Source organism: Silene latifolia, chromosome 8 (assembly GCF_048544455.1).
Source record: "Silene latifolia isolate original U9 population chromosome 8, ASM4854445v1, whole genome shotgun sequence".
In the NCBI taxonomy this organism is placed as follows: Eukaryota; Viridiplantae; Streptophyta; class Magnoliopsida; order Caryophyllales; family Caryophyllaceae; genus Silene; species Silene latifolia.
Window position 1 is genome coordinate 60995489 of NC_133533.1, and position 21386 is coordinate 61016874.

A 21386-nucleotide genomic window follows, 5' to 3' on the forward strand; every position below is an offset into this window, starting at 1 on the left:
GTTTGGTTGATGGAACGGCTGCGGTTGATTGAGCCCCCAGTTAATGTGCTAGGATATCATGCTCGGTCAACTGCAATGAGAACTAGGCTATACAGGGTGGACTTCACTCGGGTTTGCAACAACTGGGAAATAAGTTGAAGAGCAAAGGTGGTCCCTTGATCTGGTGGATTATGCCATGGTGGCATCTCAGGTCAGTTACTGGAGTTTCAACTTTGGACCCGACACAGTCAGTTCGTGTCCCTGGCCTGGAATTTATGGTTTGCATTTTTCTGGAGAGATTGATGAGGCAAGTGGGCCTTAAATAGAAAATTCCAAAGTTAGGTACCGTTCCTCAAACTGCCTTGGCACATACTTCAGAGTCTTAGCGAGAGTGGGTAATCCGATGGGCTCAGAGGAACATGTGGTTTGTATTTGGCATATTATTATTTATTTATGGAACACTGAATAAAAGATTAGTTAGTTAAGAAACTGTTATGATTTTCTTTTATTATTCTTGTCGATCAAATTTCAAAAGCAAATGCAAATGTCCTTTTATTTACATTTTAAAATAATGGGTTGTATCCTGTGAAGGATTGCCTACGTATTTATTAGAAAAATGAAATCAAACCCTATGCGTAGTTCGAGTAAAAATGTAAAAGAATAATTTTTCGAAGCAAGAGCTTGTAATGAACTTTAGAAAAATAAACATGTGCTTTACTTACTCCTAAAGGAAGTACAATTCAATTTATTTGATGATATGAGGATGTCGAAATGTCAAGATACAAGAGCATAGTGACATGAGCTTTAGCTGTCCAGGGGCCACTTTATTTCGTGCTGCATGAGCGGCACGTAGGTTACGCGAGGCGCGTTTTTTTATCCTATTTATAAGGGTAGTACCGTTTCAATTGGTCTAGGTTGGTGGGATTAGAAAATTCATTCCCATCTAGGTCTATAATCTTAACCACCCCCCCGAGAGTATGGATTTAACTAAGAAAGGTCCGGCCCAGTTAAGTTTAAACTTTCCTCGTGGATTGACAGGTAGGAGAGCTCTGACTGATTTGAGCACCAAATCTCCTTCTTTGATGTTCCTGGGCCTAACCCGTTTATTAAAGGCTTGTTTGATACGTGCCTGATATGTCTGCACATTATGCAACGCTCGCAACCTTTGTTCATCCAAGAGAATGAGCTCCTCATATCTATCCCTATTCCATTCAGCCTCTGGGATTTGACTTTCGAGTAAAATGTGTAGGGATGGAATTTCTAATTCAACTGGTTGCACAGCTTCCATGCCATAAGTTAGAAAGAAAAGAGGGGCCCCAGTGGGCATCCTAACTGATGTGTGGTAACCCCATAGTGCAAAAGGTATTTTGCTAGGCCAATCTCGATAATTGTCAATCATTTTCTTGAGGATCATGACAACATTTTTGTTAGCTGCCTCCACCGCGCCGTTAGTCTGAGGTCTATAAGGCGAGGAATGGTGGTGCTTGATTTTGTATTTGGCTAGCAATTATGCAGCTTCGGCCTAGAAATGTGACCCTTTGTCACTGATTATCTCATGCGGGCAACCATATCGACAGATGATATTGGTTTGTATGAACTTGGCAACATGTTTAGCTGTAAGAGCAGTGTAGGATGCTGCTTCGACCCATTTAGTAAAATAGTCGATAGCTACCAAAATGAAATAGTGAACTCATGTTCCAGCTTGAGTGATCTTCCCAATGATGTCGATTCCCCAAGAAGAAAATGGCCAAGGATATGTCATAGTGTAAAGCATTGAGGGAGGGACATGTTGCACATTCCCGAAGATCTGGCAATTATGGCAATGTCTGACGTATTTAATACAATCTGACTCCATTGTCGTCCAATAATATCCTAGACGCGTTATTTCTTTGTCATCATATTTTTACTCATGTGAGGACCGCATTCTTCATCGTGAACTTCTTCCATCACTTTCTGTGCTTGTGAATGATCAAGGCAACGCAAGATGACACCAAAATGTGTTCTTTAGCTTTTTGACAGTCATCGTCCCATATGGTATGATCTGTTTTCTTTAGCTTTTTTAAAATAGGTTCGCAGATCATAGTGAGCTTTGATATGAATCGGCTTAGATACTGTACTTTGCCTAGAAATCCTCTAACCTCCTTCTCTATTTGGGGTTATGGCATTTCGATTAAAGCTTTGATCTTGGATGGATCAATTTATATCCCCCTCTGGCTGACGACATATCCCAGAAGTTTTCCTGCCGTTACACCGAATGCACATTTCTGAGGATTGAACCTCATGTTGTACTTTCGCGGGCTTAGGAAGAATTTGCGAAGATTATCGATGTGCCCCTTCCTATCTTTGGATTTGACAATCATATCATCGACGTACACCTCTACTTCCTTATGCATCATGTCATGTAGCAAAGTGGTCGTGGTGCATTGGTACGTACCTCCAGCATTGATTAGCCCGAATGGCATAGTTGTATAACAATATGTGCCCCATTGAGTGACGAAGGTTGTCTTATGCATATCTTCTATGGCCATTTTCATCTGATTATACCCTGCATACCCGTCTATGGAGGATAACAACGCGTGATCTGCTGTATTATCTACCAATATGTCGATGTGTGGTAGAGGGAAGTCGTCCTTGGGACTCGCTTTGTTCAAGTCTCTGAAATCAACACAAACCCGGATTCGCCCATCCTTCTTGGGTACGGGGACTATGTTAGCCAACCAGTCTGAATACTCAGAAACTTTGATGAACCCGGCTTTGAATTGCTTATCGACTTCTTCTTTGATCTTAAGAGCCCACTCAGTCTTCATCCGACGAAGCTTCTGTTTCACAGGTTTGAAACCTGGTTTGATTGGAATGTGATATTCTGCAATATCCTGTCAATCCCTGACATGTCCTTGTAAGACCAAGTGAAAACGTCTTTGTAATCGTTTAGGATGTCGATGAAATTTGCCCTTTTAGTCGGGTTTAAGGTCGTCCTTATCCTAAGTTCTTGGGGTTCTAGTTCGGTTCCTGCGTTGATGGGTTTGGTGTTCACTATAACTGGTGCCCCTTCCCCCTCTTGTAGTATCTCTTTAATTATATAGGGAGGTAATTCGACTGAGTCTGGGTTAGGATCATCCTCATTATCATCGCAAATAGAATTGCATTCAGAAAAACACAAAGAGTAAGCAGAATCTGATTTATTCATATTAAATTTTGAAAAGAGCTGAAACAAAAAAGCCATCTATTCAGTAGTCAGTGGCGGTAAAGGGACAGATGCTGGGACATTTCCCAAGCTGTTGTTACTATGCGATGCTATGCTATGCTAGGAGAAACAATGGGATGGGGAGTAACGACAGAAGAAGACTCTCTAGCGACTTCTTTAGACTTAGGCTCTGATTCCGACTCTGACTCCGACTCTGACTCGAATTCGTTGTCTTCGGGTTCTCCTTAGAACATCTCTCCTTCTCCAGTAGTGACTTTGAAGAGCTTTCCTTGGTTGTTTGTCCATTTGATCGACTTTCTCCATCCTTTCTGCTGATTTGAGCTGGTGACGGTAATTAGCGTTGTTGGGTTAAAATGGTCATCTTGAAGTATCATGGTAATGATCTCAACATCATGGTAATGATCTCAACCTGCGCTGCTCTGACAAATCGATCTTCTCCAAATAGAAGGCTAACGGCTTGTTCGTCTAAACAAGGTGTTTGACGAGATTTCACAGTAGGAACCGTTTCTGAAGGGATGAAGTAGCAATCGTGGAAGACCTCGATTCCAGCTATTCGTGTTCCCTTATAATGCCAAGGTTCGGGAAACCCGTGAAAGTATTCCTGACTCCTCTCTCTGACGAAGTATCCATTTAGGGTAGGGAGATAGGATCGCATCTGGATTCCTTTGTCTTTACGGTTTTGGAATTGAGTAAGCATTTCTAAGGCTTCTGCTTTCGTGGGCTTGTATCCCAAACCTAATGGTATCCTTTGAGAATTTCCTTCTTTGTAGCTTGGTGGGGTTTAATGGCATTCCTGGGAAATATCCCTGGGACTTGAGTATGTGGTTGACCACTAAATTGGAGTATGGGTTGAAGTATAGAGGCGCCAGTTCGCTCTCTACAACATTTATCCTCTGAAATCCCCAAAGCTCGTATACTGGGTATGTGACTACTTGGTTGTTTGACATTTTCTCTATCACAGCCTTGATAGGTGACGAAGTGATCGTCACTACTTTGCCATCTAGAGGAATCTTGATCTTCTGGTGCAAGGTGGATGTTACCGCTTGGGAAGCGTGAATCCAAGGCCTTCCCAGAAGTATATTGAAGGATGCTTCGATGTCCACTATTTGAAAATTAACCTTTCGCTCGATTGGCCTTGTGGCTATAGTGAGTTTAATTAGCCCTACTACTTTACGTCGTGTTCCATCGTACGCTCGAACACCTTGGTTGGTAGGAGTCCAATCTGATTCTTTCATGCCCAACTTGTGTGCCGTCTTTGGTGGTATGACGTTGACTGCGGAGCTATCATCCACCAAAGTCATTGGTACGTTGTTCTTTAGGCATGTGACTGTAATATATAGAGCGAGGTTATGACTGGTGCCGAAAGGAGGCAAATCCTCATCTGAAAAAGTAACTGGGTTATTTAGCTTAACTGAGTCTTGGAAGACTAGGTTGACTACGTCATCAGGCATAGAGTTGTGCGCTACGTTCAGTTTAGCCAATGCTTGCAGTAAAGCTTGACGATGGGGAAATAAACTCGCAACCAATTGCCAGACTGAAAGATCAGCCTTTGTCTTCTGTAGTTGTTTTAGTAAATGGTCAGCAGATGTATCTTCGCCATCATTTGGTGTGATGACATTGGTGTTAGTAACTGGACCATTAACAGTAGGACCGTTTTGAGAGACATTTTGATATGGACGTCCTGAGCGAGTAAGGTGGTCTATATCTTGATCTTCGCTAGCCTTGACTATATCATCACTAGCCTTGACTAGATAGTGTTCTGTGAGGTATTCGTCTTCATTGTCATTAGCCCATATTCCGTTGACGATACTGAGCTCTCTCAACCTGATGATTACAGCTTCCAGACTGGTTATTTGCTCGACTAGGTTGTCAACTACTGTGATTACCTCTTGCATTGTAGACTCTTGAGATAGAATTGGGGCTAGTGGCACGTTTCCCCTAGGTGTGGTGTTTGGATTGCGTAGGGACATCACTACAGCTTCCAGTTCTGAAACCTGCCTACTCACACTTTTTGCCCATGCGATAAAATCGGCAATGGTAGGAGAAATGGTAGAATAACTCCTCTCATCTTCTAGTGCATAAATCTCATCCTCGACTGGAGAAATGAAGTGTGAACAATCCAAGGTGGATTCTTCATCTGTGATCATCAGAACTCCAAGAGGATTATGAGTATTGTTAGGCTTGCTTGCAGGAGGTATGGGTAGACGACCATCTTCAAATCATATCCTGGATGACATGTTTCAATTTGAAGCATTTCTCCGTATTGTGTCCCTTGCTTCTATGATATTCGCAGTATGCATTCTCATCCCAGAATCTAGACTTCTTTTCTGGGTCAGGTGTAGGTTCTATGGGTTGGAGCTTACCTTGTTTCATGAGCCTTTTAAGAGCAGTGGAGTATGATTCACCAACATAGGTAAATTTTCTCTATGGGTTATTCTTCTTAACAGATGATTCGACAAGGTTGACCTCATCGATCTTGCTAGTGGAGCCATAAGAACGACTCGTTGAACCCTGATATCCGCGACCTACCGTTTTGGACAAGAGACCCTTTCGGATGTCGTCTTCAATTCTCGTTCCTAGCACAGTCAAGTCTTTGAAAGACTTTATGTTTTGGTACCTCAAATGGTTTGCATAAATGGGTCTCAAATTATTCACGAACTTTTCCACAAGAGTGGCTTCATCTGGGCGTTCAACAAGTTGTGTGCTAGTCTTTCTCCACCTACTTAGGAAGTCGGTGAAACCTTCTTTCTCATTTTGAGTAAGAACCTCTAGAGTGCGCATATTGACTTGGATTTCAGCATTATCCGTGTATTGTTTAGTGAACTCAATTGCGGCATCGTCCTAAGTAGCAATTTTCTTGTGCTCCAAAGAGTAAAACCATTGCTTAGGAATAGTGTCGAGAGATGAAAAAAAGATCCTTAGGAACATCTCTGGTTTAATGCCTTTGATAGACATGTAATCTTTGAAGGCACAAATGTGGTTCAAAGGGTTTTCATGCCCCTTGAACTTTGGGATGTCATTCATGTTGAAGTTGGTTGGTAGTTGAGCATTTACCGCCTCATACTTGCGATAATTCTCCCTATAGATGTCATCTCCCTTAAGGTACATTAGTTGCTCCTCCAAGTATTGGAGTCGCTTTTCAGCTTCAGTAGGACCTAGTGAAGGGTTGACTTCTGGTTGTCCAACAAAAGGTGAGAGGTTATCATGCACGCTCATGTCAGGAACATCATTCTCTGTAGGAGGAAGTCTAGTTTCTACAGCAACAATTCGGCCTTCAATAGCATTGAGGCGAGCATAAGCTTGGTCTTGGCTTGTTTGGAGACGGACGAGCGTAGCTAGGATTAGATCATTACCATTTTCGGGTTGTCCATTAACGCTTGCGTGACTAGTTCCAGGCATCTTGGAGACTGGGGATAAAAGATCGACGATGAATCAAAACACGATCGACCATTTTAGCACACTTACTCAAAAAAAGAGACTTAACTCGTGAAGTGGGCGTGTGCCACTGTGTCAAGTGAGGTTTGAAAATGACAGAATTTGAAATGTTTGTCCTAGGCAACTGTTGTGTAGTTGTAGGAGTGCTGACTTGAAGTGAGGTTTTAAAATGGGTATTGAGGCCCGAATTTTGACTGGACATTTGGACAGAGTTTCGACTCATATTGCGCTATTTTAGGCCACTTTTGAAAATATTTACATTTTTGATGTGACTCATATTTGAGCACATTTAGTCCTCGAATTAGCTTCATTCCTATGCTTTATAGTGCATAATTGGGTCATTTACTATCTTTAGTTTCCCATTTTGCATATTGTTTGAGGTTTTGCTTCCTTGGTAGGAGAGGAGTGAAAACCTTGCATTTACATGGCAAAATGGAGCTAAATTGATCGCATCTAATGACCAAGCATCAAAGGGAAGATGATACTAGAAGGCCTATGTAGATAATAAAGTAGATTGGGCAATGATGAAAGGATCCTTGCATCCCCAACAAGATCCCCGCGGATTGTTGAGGATTGAAGAAAAGAGAAGTGTCTGACCCAGGATCCTAGCGAAGCAATCCGGGCGTCTCCCTGCACAATAATCCGAGCGTCCCAAGCTTAAGACGCTCGTCTTGAAGCCCTATGATCCGAGCGTCTCCCCTAATGATCCACTCGGATCTCCTGACAGAAACTACCGTGCCAGCTTCCAAGCCGCTCGGGACGAGCATATCTATGCGGGACAAGCAAAACGGAGATGCGCATCTCCTTGGAGAGGAGCACTTCCTTAACTTTTCTTAAGGGTCTTAATAGTCATTTAAGCCATTAGTAACCCTAATCTTTGTACCTAATCTTTAGTATAAATACCCCTTTGTACTACCTAGAATAGCAAGAAATCTTAATACTCTCTTAATCAGGTTGTAATCAATTAGTAATCTCATCTTAATATTGTAATCAACTCTTAATCAAGTCTTAATACAAATCTCGTTTCTTAATCTTTCCTTAATTTCTCTATTATTCATCATTTATTTTGGGTAATTAGAAGATTATTTGTGTTTATTTGGAGGATTGACAACCTTCCATCAATCATCAAGTACTTCTATTATTCTTTGCTTTATTATTTGGAATCTTCATAGGTATAATTCTCTCTTAATCCTGTTAATTATTGTTAATCATTTTCATTTGTTCATCATGTTTTGCCTTGCTAGTATGATTGACAACCTTGTTAGCATGTTAAACTTGATAATGAGTGAGTAGTTTCCTTAGCTAGGGTTAATGGGGAATTAGGGGAAACCAACATGGGGATTAATTCATGCTTAATCTAATATGTTTTCATAATTAATTTGCTTGCTTGTTGTGATTCCAACTTATGCACATGTTATGTTTGATGAAATGCAAGCCTATGACTCCTTGCATTTTTTACCCATCACTTATCTTTTCAATGAGATTTATAAGACATAAACCAACTCGAGTCTCATTAGACCATGCATATAGTTGGATAGGAAGGACTAAGTCGACTTGTAGGTGTTGTACAATCTAATCGATTCGGCTCCGGGACCCAAACCTTCTTAGGGATTGTAAGATTGATGTGACCATAATTAGCGCATATTTAGCCCCCGAATTAGCCTTGTTCCCATGCTTTTTAGTGCCTATTTGGGTCATTTCTTATCTTTAGTTCTTTGTTTTGCATATTCTTTGAGATTTTGATCCTTTAGTAGGAAAGGAGTAAGAATCTTGCATTTTCATGGCAAAACGAGGCTAAATTGATTGTATTCAATGACCAAGCATCAAGAAGAGACAAGACTAGAAGGCCTTTGTACATATCATAGTAGAAGAACAATGTTGAGAAAGGATCCTTGCATCCCCAAGGAAATCCCCAAGGAATTTATGAAGAAAAGGGAAGAAAAGAAGAAGAATTGACGCCGACCAAAGAATCCGAACGGATTGCGACATAATCCGTCCGTCCAGCCTCAACAATCCGAGCGTCCCTCCTTGGAATCCGCTCGGATTCCCCCTCAACAATCCGAGCGTCCCTCTCCTGAATCCGCTCGGATTGCACCGCCCAAATCCGGCCGTCCCGACCCTAATCCGCACGGATTTCAGTACAGCACGGATTTCATTCTTCAAGCTACGAAAAGAGAAGCCCTTCTCTCAGAAAATACCGGGTCCTCCTTGCTCAACTTAAAAAGTGTAATTACTAGTTTAGCCCTTAGTTAACCCTAATGCATCCTCCCTAATTTTCACTATAAATACCCCATTAGTCTAATTAGAGGAGCATGTTCTTCTTATCAATATTTAGAGTAGTTAATATCAATCAAATCTCTCTTCAATATTGTAATCAAGTATTAATCAAATTTTAATCCAAGTTTTAGTTCTTTAATCTCTCTCTTGTTCTTCCTTTATTTTGGGTAATTGAAGATTATTTGGGTTATTATTGGGAGATTGACAACCTCTCAATCTAGGATTCAAGTACTTCTATTATTCTTGCTTTATTATTGGAATCATTAGTAGGTATAATCTCTTAATCCCTTTTTAATTATTGTTAATTACTTTCATTTATTCATCATGTTTCATATTGTTGGTATGATTGACAACCTTGCTAGCATGATCAACATGATAATGAGTGAGTAGTCTCTTAGCTAGGGTTAATGGGTGATTAGGGGAAACCAACATGGGGAATGATTCATGCTTAAATCAATATGCTTTCATATCTTATTTGCTTGCTTGTTTTGATCTTAATACATGCACATGTTATATTTGATGAAATGCTAAGCCTATGAATCCTTGCATTTACTATCATCTTCTATCCTTTCAACAAGACTTGTAAGAAATAACCCAACTCGAGTCTTGTTAGACCATGCATGTGTTGAGTAGGAAAGATTAAGTCGACTTGTAGGTGTTGTACAATCTAATCGATTCGGCTCCGGGACCCAAACTTTCCTAGGATTGTAAGATATAACCCAACTCAATCCATCACAACAATAATTGCTTGCTTATAATTTGAGAACATGTTTGTATGATCATATCCCATGATTCCCCTATGAACCCATGACACCCTAGTGCCTTTAATCAATTGTTTACACCCCTTATTTTATTCATCTTGCTAGTTTATTTTCATTGTTATTTTAGTTTAGTGACCTTCTACACCAACTCAATTTGTGACACCCCTAGACACTACTAGTTACAATAGAATTCTCATTTCAATACCCGTCCCTTGGGATCCGACCTTTACTTGCCTCTTTACTAATTGTAGAGTTGTTTGTGAAGTATAAATTGTGTTTTGTATCGACCATTGACCAACGACCACATATACTTAATTGTGAACACGAAATGGCCTCGATCAAAGATATACACTAACTCGATCCCATCACAACAATAAGTGTTTGCATCTAGTAGAGAACATATTTGTATGATCAACTCCCATGAATCCCCTATGAACCCATGATACCCTAGTGCTTTTAATCAATTGTTTACACCTTCACTTTATCTACCTTGCTTTGTTTTTATTGTTGATTAGTTTTAATTGATCTCATATCTCAACCCCAAATTGTGACACCCTAAGACACGACCATTTACAATTGAAAATCCTACATCAATACCCATCCCTTGGGATCCGACCTTCACTTGCCTCTTTACTAAGAGTAGTTTGTAAAGTTATAAATATTGTTTTGGTTGAGTAACTTTTGACGACAAGTTTTACAATAACACCAATTTTGAAAAGGATTTTATTTTACAAAATTTCGTCATGGTTCTGTTTACAAAAATGGTGATCACGTATATGATACAAATATTCATATAGGCATTATAACGGTATGCTGAGTGTATTTAAAGGGTTTTGGCTTTAAAAGGTGGGTTGCCATACCAAGCAATCAAACCCTGGTCTGTGGAGAGGTCCATGCCAAACATGAGTAAGGTCGGTTCCTAGTCCATTTCCTCAAGTAGTGAAAGCCCTTGATACAAACAAGAATATGTATCACGGTATGGTTGACGTCAATCGCTATCTATCCTTAGGCCCAGATAAGAATTTGGACCGTCCAGACGGGACGATTGGTCGAATGGGTTGGGTTGAACCTAGGAAGGCCGAATAAAACGACCTAAGAAGGTCGAGTAATGAAAACCGACAACTGTCTCATATAAACTATTCCCTAACCTCGTTCAAGTTTCACCCTGGGTAACACGTAAGTGTATCATCCCCAGCGGAGTCGCCAAACTGTGGACATGAGCCACCCGCGCGTTGTGTGAATGTTTAAGGCGGCGGCACTTCTCCCACGGAACCTTGGATAGCCAAAGCACGTCATGGGACGTTACCGATTTGTGAGGCATTAAAACCGGTGAAAGGTTGATTAAGCCTGAATTTGTGGAGTCGCCACCAATTTTTATGAGAAATTGGAATCGTTCGAATACCTCGTGTCATGTCAAGACACAAAGTAGTGACATGAACACTAAGAACTCGTTACCCTTAGCATTCTATGTTTAGAATGACTCTCGTGGATGCCAATGAACACAGATGTTCACAGAGATCTGGAGTAAGGGGTGAGGGTACGTTGATGGACAAGAGTTGGTCGTCACACATCCAATCAAACACAATTATATTCTCAACAAAAAACTAGTTAGTGGTTAAGTCGAGGTCGATCAATGGGACGGTGTGCTTTGGGTTCTAAGTCTATCTATCTCAATTTATGCTAGTGTCACAATTTGTTTGGGTTTGTAGTTGTGTTCTAGATTAATGCAAGCAATAAAGTGAAACAAGCAATAAAAGGAAGGATATAAACAAATGATTAAAAGTGCTAGGATATCATGGGTTCATAGGGGATTCATGGGAGTTGATCATACAAACATGTTCTCTACTAGATGCAAGCACTTATTATTGTGATGGGATCGAGTTAGTGTATATCTTAAAATCTCTAAGATGGTTTGGGTCCCGGAGCCGAATCGATTAGATTGTACAACACCTACAAGTCGACTTAGTCCTTCTTATTCAACTATATGCATGGTCTAATGAGACTCAAGTTGGTTTATATCTTACAAGTCTCATTGAAAAGTTAAGTGATGGGTAAAAAAATACAAGGATTCATAGGGTCATATTTCATCAAACATAACATGTGCATAAGTTGAAATCACAACAAGCAAGCAAATTAATTATGTGAACATATTAGATTAAGCATGAATCAATCCCCATGTTGGTTTCCCTAATTACCCATTAATCCTAGCTAAGAGACTACTCACTCATTATCAAGTTTAACATGCTAACAAGGTTGTCAATCATATTAACAAGGCAAAACATGATGAACAAGTAAGAAAGATTAACAATAATTAAAACAAGGATTAAGAGAATTATACCTATGGAGATTCCAAAATAATAATGCAAAGAATAATAGAAGTACTTGATGATTGATGGAAGGTTGTCAATCTCCTAATAAACCCAAATGATCTTCTAATTACCCAATAATAAACTTGAATTACTCAATAATAAACTTGAACAATAATTAAAGAAAGATTAATGTGTAATTTTGTGGAAAGATTAAAGGATAATCTATTCTAATCTACGTCTAATCTAATCTAAGGAAAGTCTATTTAATCTAAGAAAAGCTTGATGGTTTGATTATTACAAATGGAGTATATATAGTGGTACATCATTAGGTTAAGCAAGGGTAGATTAGTAAATAACAATGCTAAGTGTTGAGTTGAGGAAGTGCTCCTCTCCAAGGAGATGCGCATATTGTGCTGAAGGTGTCACGGTCTGTTCGTGCCAGGGAGGGAGACGCTCGGATTCTGGGCAGGGGAGACAAGCGGCTCAATCGTCGGGACGCTCGGATTGCTTGAGGGGGCGACGAGCGTCTTGAAGTTAGGACGCTCGTATTTTCCTTCAGAATGCTTTGCTTCTTCCTTTCACGTACTTCTTATTCTTGTATTGCTGATCTTAGTTCTTGCCTCTCCTTCCATACTCTTTCACCCAATATCATCAATGACCTTCCAAATAAGCACGAGAGACGGGAATTTCTGCCTAATTGTCTTCTTTCCTACAAAACAAACATAATGTAATAGGAAAGGGAAATAGAAGGCATTTGACGGATAAAATGGCTATGGAACGCTTTAGTAATATTCAAAATAGGCTCAATTAAGGGAACAAATGTGCGCAAATATAAGTCACATCATACGTATTAGGAAGTCCTTTTATTGAACCCCTAATCTCGCCCGCCTCGATAGCGGCCTCTACTAATGATTAGGGAAATCGTTCATATTTGATATGTCATCGATTATATGCATGCAATGTAACATCCACAGATTAATCCTAGCATGTGAATTAAACTATGTCGGTGAGCAAATAATTTAGCAACCATTAATGTCGAATCGGGATTTAGGATTGATTACATGTGAATACAAGTAAATAAATTATACATAAACAATGGTAAATAAATAACGATAATAAAAATTACAATGAATTATAATGGTTAATCGATTTACGTCAAAAGTACATTTAAGACGGAATTTTGAAAATGAAAAAGGGAGGAAAATAAAAGGTTAGAAATTAAAGTAATAAGAGAGGTCAGATTAAGGGTGATATTACGATTATTAGTTAATTAAACACGTAATTAAAGACTACGTCAAAGCGAGAAAAGAAGTTCAGGGACAGAAATCATCTCAGAACAGACGCAGCAAGTGTTGCGTCCCTTGGAAGAGGCGCAGCTATTCCTGCGTCTGTTCTTGAGTTGAGCTCTGGCTGTGAAGTTAGAACCACGGTCTGTTAATATTTGTTGGCATATTTACGATTGATTATTGATGTTTAGACTCAAGTTGAAGTGATTGAGCAGGTTAATTACATCGGGAACCGTCATAAAAACAATAAAAGCGGATTAAAATGAACTACAACGAGTTAGAACGAATTAGATTTATTACGATGTAGGAATTACAAAAGGAACAAACTTGAAAATCGAATAAAACCTGACAAACTGAAATCAAACAAGGAAACAAGTACCAAAGAACGAATCCCAGAAACTTGATATGCACAAATCGAATTTCTAAAATCCGGGTTTGATTTAATGACGAAAACACGCAAATATCGAATTATAAGGGATTTACGTCGAAATAAAACATTATAATTGAAAAGGAAATATTAAAAACATGGTTTATAAACTGAAAAATGAAAAAAAATAAGAAAAAGTAAAGAAAAGAACGAAACAGAGGAAACCCGAGGAAGAAGAAGAAGAGCAGGAGCAGCGGCAGCCTCTGGAAGAGGTGAAGCAGATGCTGCGATCCTTCGAAGAGGCGCAGCTGCTGCTGCGTTTCTTCTCGACGTCTGGTTTCCACTGTTGCGTAAAAACAGTTCTACAAAATGGTTTTTTTAAATCGGTTTTAAATATACTTTTGACGTAAACCTTACATTAATTGGTACAAAAAATAAAATACAATAAAAAGATGGGATTTACACCCTCAGACTTACATGATTGACGAAACGAGATTGACTAAGTTAACGTTAGTGATTGCTCGACTCGAATGTATATAGAAAGTGCCCTCGTTAGAGGATTTTAGATTAATTGATTGATGTGTAGTGGTCAAATTGGTCGGTCATGCAACGTGACTGGACTTAGAATAATCTAAGCTTACGTGGTCGATTGATCAAGCACGTAGGCGTCGAAAGCTTAGATCAAGGTCTAGAATGCAAAAAGAGAAGAGAAGGGCGGACACTCGCGTGAAAAATATGGAGACCGATGGTCTCTATTTATACCAAAAAATGTGAAGAGTTTTGGAATGACACAAACTTTGGAAAGAAATCACGGAAATATTTCGTAAACAGCAAAAACAGGCTGGAGAAGAGGCGCAACAGCTACTACGGTCTTTCCAAGAGGCGCAGCACCTGCTGCGTCATTTCCCCAGAGGTTTTTTCCTGCGGAAGAAAGATTTTCGTGTTTCTATTATGGAATTGCGGTGGATCTCTACTTCCTTATTCCGTAAAATATGATATATGGGATATATTTTGCCAAAAGATATAAAATTTAATTTAGGAATAAATATCTGGAACATACTAGAACATTCCGACTCGACATTTTAAACGGTTTCTTAGAAAATGAAGCGGTTTTTGACCCGGACTCCAAATGAACTCTAATTACTGTCAAAATGACCGTATCGGTGCGTAGATGATGACCAAGGGAGACACAAGTGTTTGAGCTATGACTTGACGATAAATTTACGGACTGTCATAAATTGTTCCGCTTACCAAACATGCGGCCCAATCATCACTGGGTGGTTGGAGGAAAGTGTATAAATGAGGTATCTACACTTGTCAAAACCCTTAACTTCATAGGTGTCTCATGTACCCCCAAACTTTGGAGTGGCGTTCCTTGTTGTGAAACGATAGGTCTTTTCTTAGATATGTTGTCGTTGCGTTTGGGAAGTATGGGTTGAACTTCGAGGACGAAGTTCCTTTTTAGGGGGGAAGACTGTAATATCGGCCCTATTTAAGGACCCTTTGACCGACCGTTTGACCACAGAAGATCATAGGAGGGGATAGGCGAGAGGATAAAGGATCTATGTAATCGTTTACTTGACCTAGTAGAGGCTACTCGGCTAAGTGGTGGTAACACTCGACCGAGTAGGGCTTACTCGGCCGAGTATGAGAGTACTCAACCGAGTATAGCCGCTGTTGACGCGGTACTATAAAACTAAAGTTCGTAAGTCTTAATTCATTTTCGATGGTTCCCTTTCTCTCTAACCCTAATATATATCTCTCTCACCTATCACCCACCTATCACCCACCTCTCCATACACTCTCATCTAGCCTAGACACTAACCATGGAAGGGGATTGTTTTATATGTGGAGTATTCAAGTAAGGATATCATCTTTGTCGACTTCGATCCGCGTCTCAAGGTAAGTCGTCGTTTCGTTGTCTTTCAGTAGGTTTTTGGGGTAGTCTTGTAATAGGATGTGGTTATCGTTTGTAGGATTCGTCTCTTGAGTCTTGCCTGGCTAGTTGTTGGACGCATTTTCATGGATTAGCGATAAGGTAGGGTTTCCCTACTCGGTTTACTGTTTAATTGTTATAAGATTATGTGGTAATTGTTGTGCGATTGATTATCTGCTGATCGTTGTTGGTTTGTTGAAGTTGGTGTGATTGTTGTGATGGTTGTTGGTGATGTTCGCGAGGTGCATCCTCACCTGAGTGGAGTCACTTGCGAAAGTGGCTTCATGCTCTAGTTTCGCCCTCTGTAGAACCCGCCACAGAAGGGGATGTGCACATTAATGAACAGGGTTATCGCTCGTTGATGAGTAGGGCTTAGGTAGGCAAGACTGCGGTCTTCTACTGGCGGTGAGGATTATCTGTTGCGATGGGTAATCTGGCAGGGCTACACACTTTAGTGTGTAGTCAGCTACGTGTTGTGATTGGGAGTTAGAGGTGGATGATGATCAACTGCTTGTCTTTTTGTACTTATCTTATTTTGTTATACAGTAAACTGACCCTGTGTTGTGTTTTCAAAACTGTGGTGATCCATTCGGGGATGGTGAGCAGTTAGTTTAACAGGTACAATTGCTCTTGTTGCTTGTGGGCTTGGAATGTAATCGAGTCACCACGCTACCGGAATAGTGGTCTTTGACAATCAGGCTTAGTAGTCTTTATAGTTATCCCTGTTGTATCTTGTCACATGGTTCTTCGTTGTAAAGACTTAAAGTTATTTAATAAATATTCTTTAATTGTTTATTTGATTTACTACCTCGGGCAACCGAGATGGTAACACCTTCATACACTGGGGTGGTACTTGGTAAGGCACCTTGGTGTACGGGGGTGTTTTAGAAACATCAAGGGACGTTTTTAGACCCCCTCGAGGCATTAGACAGGGAGATCCACTATCGTCGTATATATTTATTATATGCGCTGGTTTTTTAGCAAGATCTCTACAAAATAATAGTGATCTTATCTCTAGTGATATTGGTATTAGAATTAGATCCGGGGTAGAGAAAATCCATTTTCTCACTTTTGCAGATGATACTATATTTTCGCTAAAGCTTCTAATCAGAGTTGTAGAACCACTAATTCTATTTTAGATAACTTTTGCACGATATCAGGACAATTTGTTAATTTTTGCAAATCCACTTTTCAATGTACTATAAATATTGAGCGGTCTCTTCGGGAATCCTTTAAGAGGTATTCTCCGTATGAACGAGGAAGCTCATTTGGGTAAGTATTTAGGATGTCCTAAAATTGATAGCAAAGTAATTAAAAATACTTTCGACAGTATTGATGTGTGCCTTTTATATGCATTTATTCACATGTTTGGCACACATTTTTATTTACTTATATGACTATTTTATTCTATTTCCACCCGTATTTGCTACTTTGGGTGTATTTCATGTCTCTTGCAGGATTGAAACCCACTTATGCATTTAGGAGCCAAATCCGTTCGGTAAAGGAACAAGAGGGAAGCTTGGAAGAGTTTAGACAAGCTTAGGAGAGCAAGAAATGGAGTTTTATACATGATGTCTATAGACTTGCCCCTCTCTGTCGATAGACAGAGTGCAATATGTCGATAGACACGCTCAATCGACACAGGAGATCGTTTTTGGAGAACTTTCAGTTTAGTCGATAGACACCTCTGCATTGTCAATCGACATCTATACACAATGTCGATCGACACTCTGCTTATGTCGATCGACTAAGTGGACGGATAGACGTGTTTTGCTCTTTTTATTTCTTTTATTTGGACCTAGTATAAAAGATCTTGTAATCTTTTAATTAGGTTACATCTTTTAACACTTATTTTTATGCAAGCAGACAGTTAGAAACATTACTACATAGAAACTTTCTCAGCTTTTTAGATCTAGATTGATTTCTCTTCTCTATGTGGCTCGTACTCGGATTTATTTTGGTAATTAATTTAATCTCCTTTTTCGTTCTTCTTATTTAGTTTTAATTATTTCTCTTGCGTTCAATTTAGTTCGAGTTTATGTTTATTTCTCTTCCGAACAATCTAATTATGAATCCTTTTTATTTATCATCTACTTTAATTATTGTTATTGATTTTAACATGAGTAGCTAAATTCCATGCTAGGATTTAGGGGATCCATGAAAAGTTAAGGGTTGTCAATTAGGTGATTAGGTTAATCAATTTTATTAGTCTTTATTGTTAATTACAACATTAAATATACAAATAGTTAATTAAAGGCCACAATTGGTTATTTGATTTGGTAAATCCTGACCTAAGATCGAAAGCCTGGTAAGGATTAGACCTGTTGTAAACATTAGAGTGCCCTAGTAAGTTGCGAGAGCCCGCTGGAAGCATTTTAGGGCGAATAGTGATCCGAAAGGACTTTTTCACTGCCTTTTAGACCGGTAATTGAGACTGACCTATGACCTCTCCTTAGACCCGCGGCAATTCATGGATAACCGACAATCCTAGCCATTTTTCCTTATATTTTTATACTCGATTTCTACACTTTGCTGTTTTACTTTCAGTTACATTAGCTTAGTAATCAAACAAAATCAACCCCAAACTTGTTACTTAGACAGATTAGATTTAGCAAATAGAACAAATTGTCTCCCTGTGGATACGATCCCGACTTTCCCTAGTTGCGTTAGTTAGAGTATAGTTGGTTACATTTGATAGGGTTGCGACAGTCACATCAAATTTTGGGTGTGAGCTAGCAATTGTGTAATCAAAGTTTCCTGCTTTTGTGAAGCTATTATCTGTTGTTGTAACATGGCTTTAATATCCGACATATCGGTATTCGCAGCTTGTTGAGGAGGTTGCATCTGTTGTTGAAACTGTTGATGCGGATTAGTAAACTATTGCCCTCCTTGGTTTTGCCTTTGATAATTGTTTTGCTGAGAAGTGCGATTCTGAGGAATCACATATGAAAGACCCTGTAGCTGTTGTGGTGGTGGGGTAGGATTAAGGACATTGTGGCTTCGGTACGAGAAATTTGGATGCTCCCTAGTCCTCTCATTATAGAAGTTAGAGTACGGTGTACCTTGCTTGAAAGATTGAAAAGCATGTACCTGTTCTAATGTACTCATACATTCAACTGCACTATGCCCCGCGATACCACATCGTTCACAAGGTGTATCTTGTTGGACTAAGGCATTAACTGTCTTATGGTTTCCCAAAGATTAAGATGTCTTCAATTCGGCAATTTGGGCAGTCAACGCCTCTAACTGAGCTGCAACGGCACCATCTGAATTTCCCCCTCTTGTGTTACCTCTTGGGATTACCATACTCAGCCGTGTGGGTAGCTATCTCATCAATCAATTTCCAAGCGGTGGCATCAGTAGTGTTGTTTTGAAACCTCCCATTCGCAGAAGAATCAAACAAAGCTCTATGATCGTCATACAACCCATTATAAGACTGATTGCATAGAAACCAGATCGGGAAACCATGATGGGGAACAGAGCGGACTAGTCTCTTGAAGCGAACCCATGCCTCATTGAGGTCTTCAGTGGGGCTCTGTTTAAAACTCGTGATTTGGCCTCTAAGAGCGTTTGTCTTCTGTGGTGGAAAATACCTCTTGTAGAATGCAAGAGCGAGTGTATTCCAATCAGTAATAGCATTTGCTTCCATGTCCAAATCACGCAACCACTCTGCGGCACCATCTCGCAGAGAAAAAGGGAATAAAACTTGTTTTACTTGGTCTTGTGTTACCCCGGCAGTCAAAGGGATTGAGCAACAGTATGTCACGAACTTCTCCATGTGTTTGGCAGGGTCCTCAATAGCTGCTCCTCCAAACATGTTTCGTTCTACCAGGTTAATATAGGACGGACGGATCTCAAAGGTACCATCATCGGTGGTTGGCAACTTGAATCCCTTAGGAATGGATGCAAGGGTGGGCTCTGAATGACTTGCTAATGTAGCCATGATCGTAGTAGGGGCAAAAGTAGATGTATCTTCCTCTAAAGACTGATTTCCTGCAACGAAAGCGGCGTAGGCAGCGTCAAGCGTACTCAAGTCTTCGGCTTGATGAATTTCTCTCCAAAAGTTTCGTCTAGCTCGGAAAGTCTTTTCTAGTTCAGAGTCGAATGGTACGAGCTCGGACCTGTGAGACATGGGCATAAACAAACACTAAAGAAAAGAATAAGAGCGGCCTCAAGGAACTAAAGTTCCCTGAGACAAGACAAACTAAAATAAACAAATAGAAATTGTTGCCTCCCCGACAACGGCGCCAAAATTTGATGTGGCTGTCGCAACCCTATCAAATGTAACCAACTATACTCTAACTAACGCAGCTAGGGAAAGTCAGGATCGTATCCACAGGGAGACAATTTATTCTATTTGCTAAATCTAATCTGTCTAAGTAACAAGTTTGTGGTTGATTTTGTTTGATTACTAAGCTAATGTAACTGAAAGTAAAACAACAAAGTGTAGAAATCGAGTATAAAAATATAAGGAAAAATGGCTAGGATTGTCGGTTCACCATGAATTGTCGCGGATCTAAGGAGAGGTCATAGGTCAGTCTCAATTACCGGTCTAAAAGGCAGTGAAAAGGTCCTTTCGGATCACTATTCGCCCTAAAATGCTTCCAGCGGGCTCTCACAACTTACTAGGGCACTCTAATGTTTACAACAGGTCTAATCCTTACCAGGCTTTCGATCTTAGGTCAGGATTTACTAAATCAAATAACCAATTGTGGCCTTTGTGAAAAAAAATGACAAAGAAAAAAAAAAGAAATGAAGTTGAAAACGAAAAAAAATTGAGAGCGTGACATTCTTTCTACTCCTGTGTTGATTATATTCATTATTTGAGGAGTATTGTTGATATTGTGAGTGAGTTTATGCCGCACTTGGCATTATGCTTAATTTTTGATGTTGGATTAGAAGTGGAATATCCTTACTTTTGGTTGTGTTCGGTGCTAGCTTGGCTTTTACCTCCACATATCCAAATCATTTTGCCCCTTCTTACCCACTTACCTCACCTCACATTCATATATAAGTCCTCGGCATGTGTTTTGGACCTCGTTTGGTTGGAGTGTATGTGTACGGTTACTAGAGATATCTATCATGCTACGTTGCATGCATGCTTTTGTAGGTCGAAGTTAGGTGAGTGACTATTTTCCTTCTCTCTTAAAAAATTTGTACTTACCTTGTGCTTATAATGAGAGATGAGTGACCCGTGAGAGTCCGACATAAATGGTCTTGCAAGGTCGACGGTTTGGTAGTTTTTGGTGGAGAACTCTAGAAACGGTTTTCCAAAGCTAAATTTTGACGGATAGAGAATAGAAGGCAATAAAGCTGCTTTAGGATATTCTATAAGTGATCATAATGGTAATGTCATTTTGTTAGGAGTAAAAAAGTGCGGATCCAATAATATTCTTGTTGCCGAAACTCTCGCTTTAAAAGGAGGCATTTTAGCAGCTAAATAGTTAGGAATCTCAAAGTTAATTGTGGAGGGTGATAATTTATGTGTTATTAACTCAATTTGTAGTACTTGGCAAATTTCTTGGGAAATTTCTAGTATTATTAAAGATATGAAATTAGACCAACATTCTTTTGATGAAGTGATAATTAAACATTACTTTCGTGGAACCAACAAGGTTACTGACTTCATAGCTTCTATTAGACATTCATGTCCAACTCTTTCGAGGTGATTTGAAAGCCGGTGTCTTCAACTTACCTCTCTCATTCGAAAGGATGAGATAGGTTGGTCTTATCCCATAGTATCATTCTAGTTTTCTTACCTTATAAAAAAAAAAAAAGAAAAAACTCTCATTGACTATTGACTATTGACTATTGACTATTAGTTTAGTTTA

At 39.6% G+C, this 21386-nt stretch overlaps 1 non-coding gene across 1 annotated transcript; it reads left to right on the top strand.

The window, feature by feature from the left end:
* The first annotated feature begins 19016 nt into the window (after positions 1-19016).
* On the top strand, positions 19017-19123 carry LOC141598011 (small nucleolar RNA R71). Its single transcript, XR_012523215.1, has one exon. It is a non-coding gene; the product is annotated as a small nucleolar RNA R71 (small nucleolar RNA).
* Positions 19124-21386: the final 2263 nt, after the last annotated feature.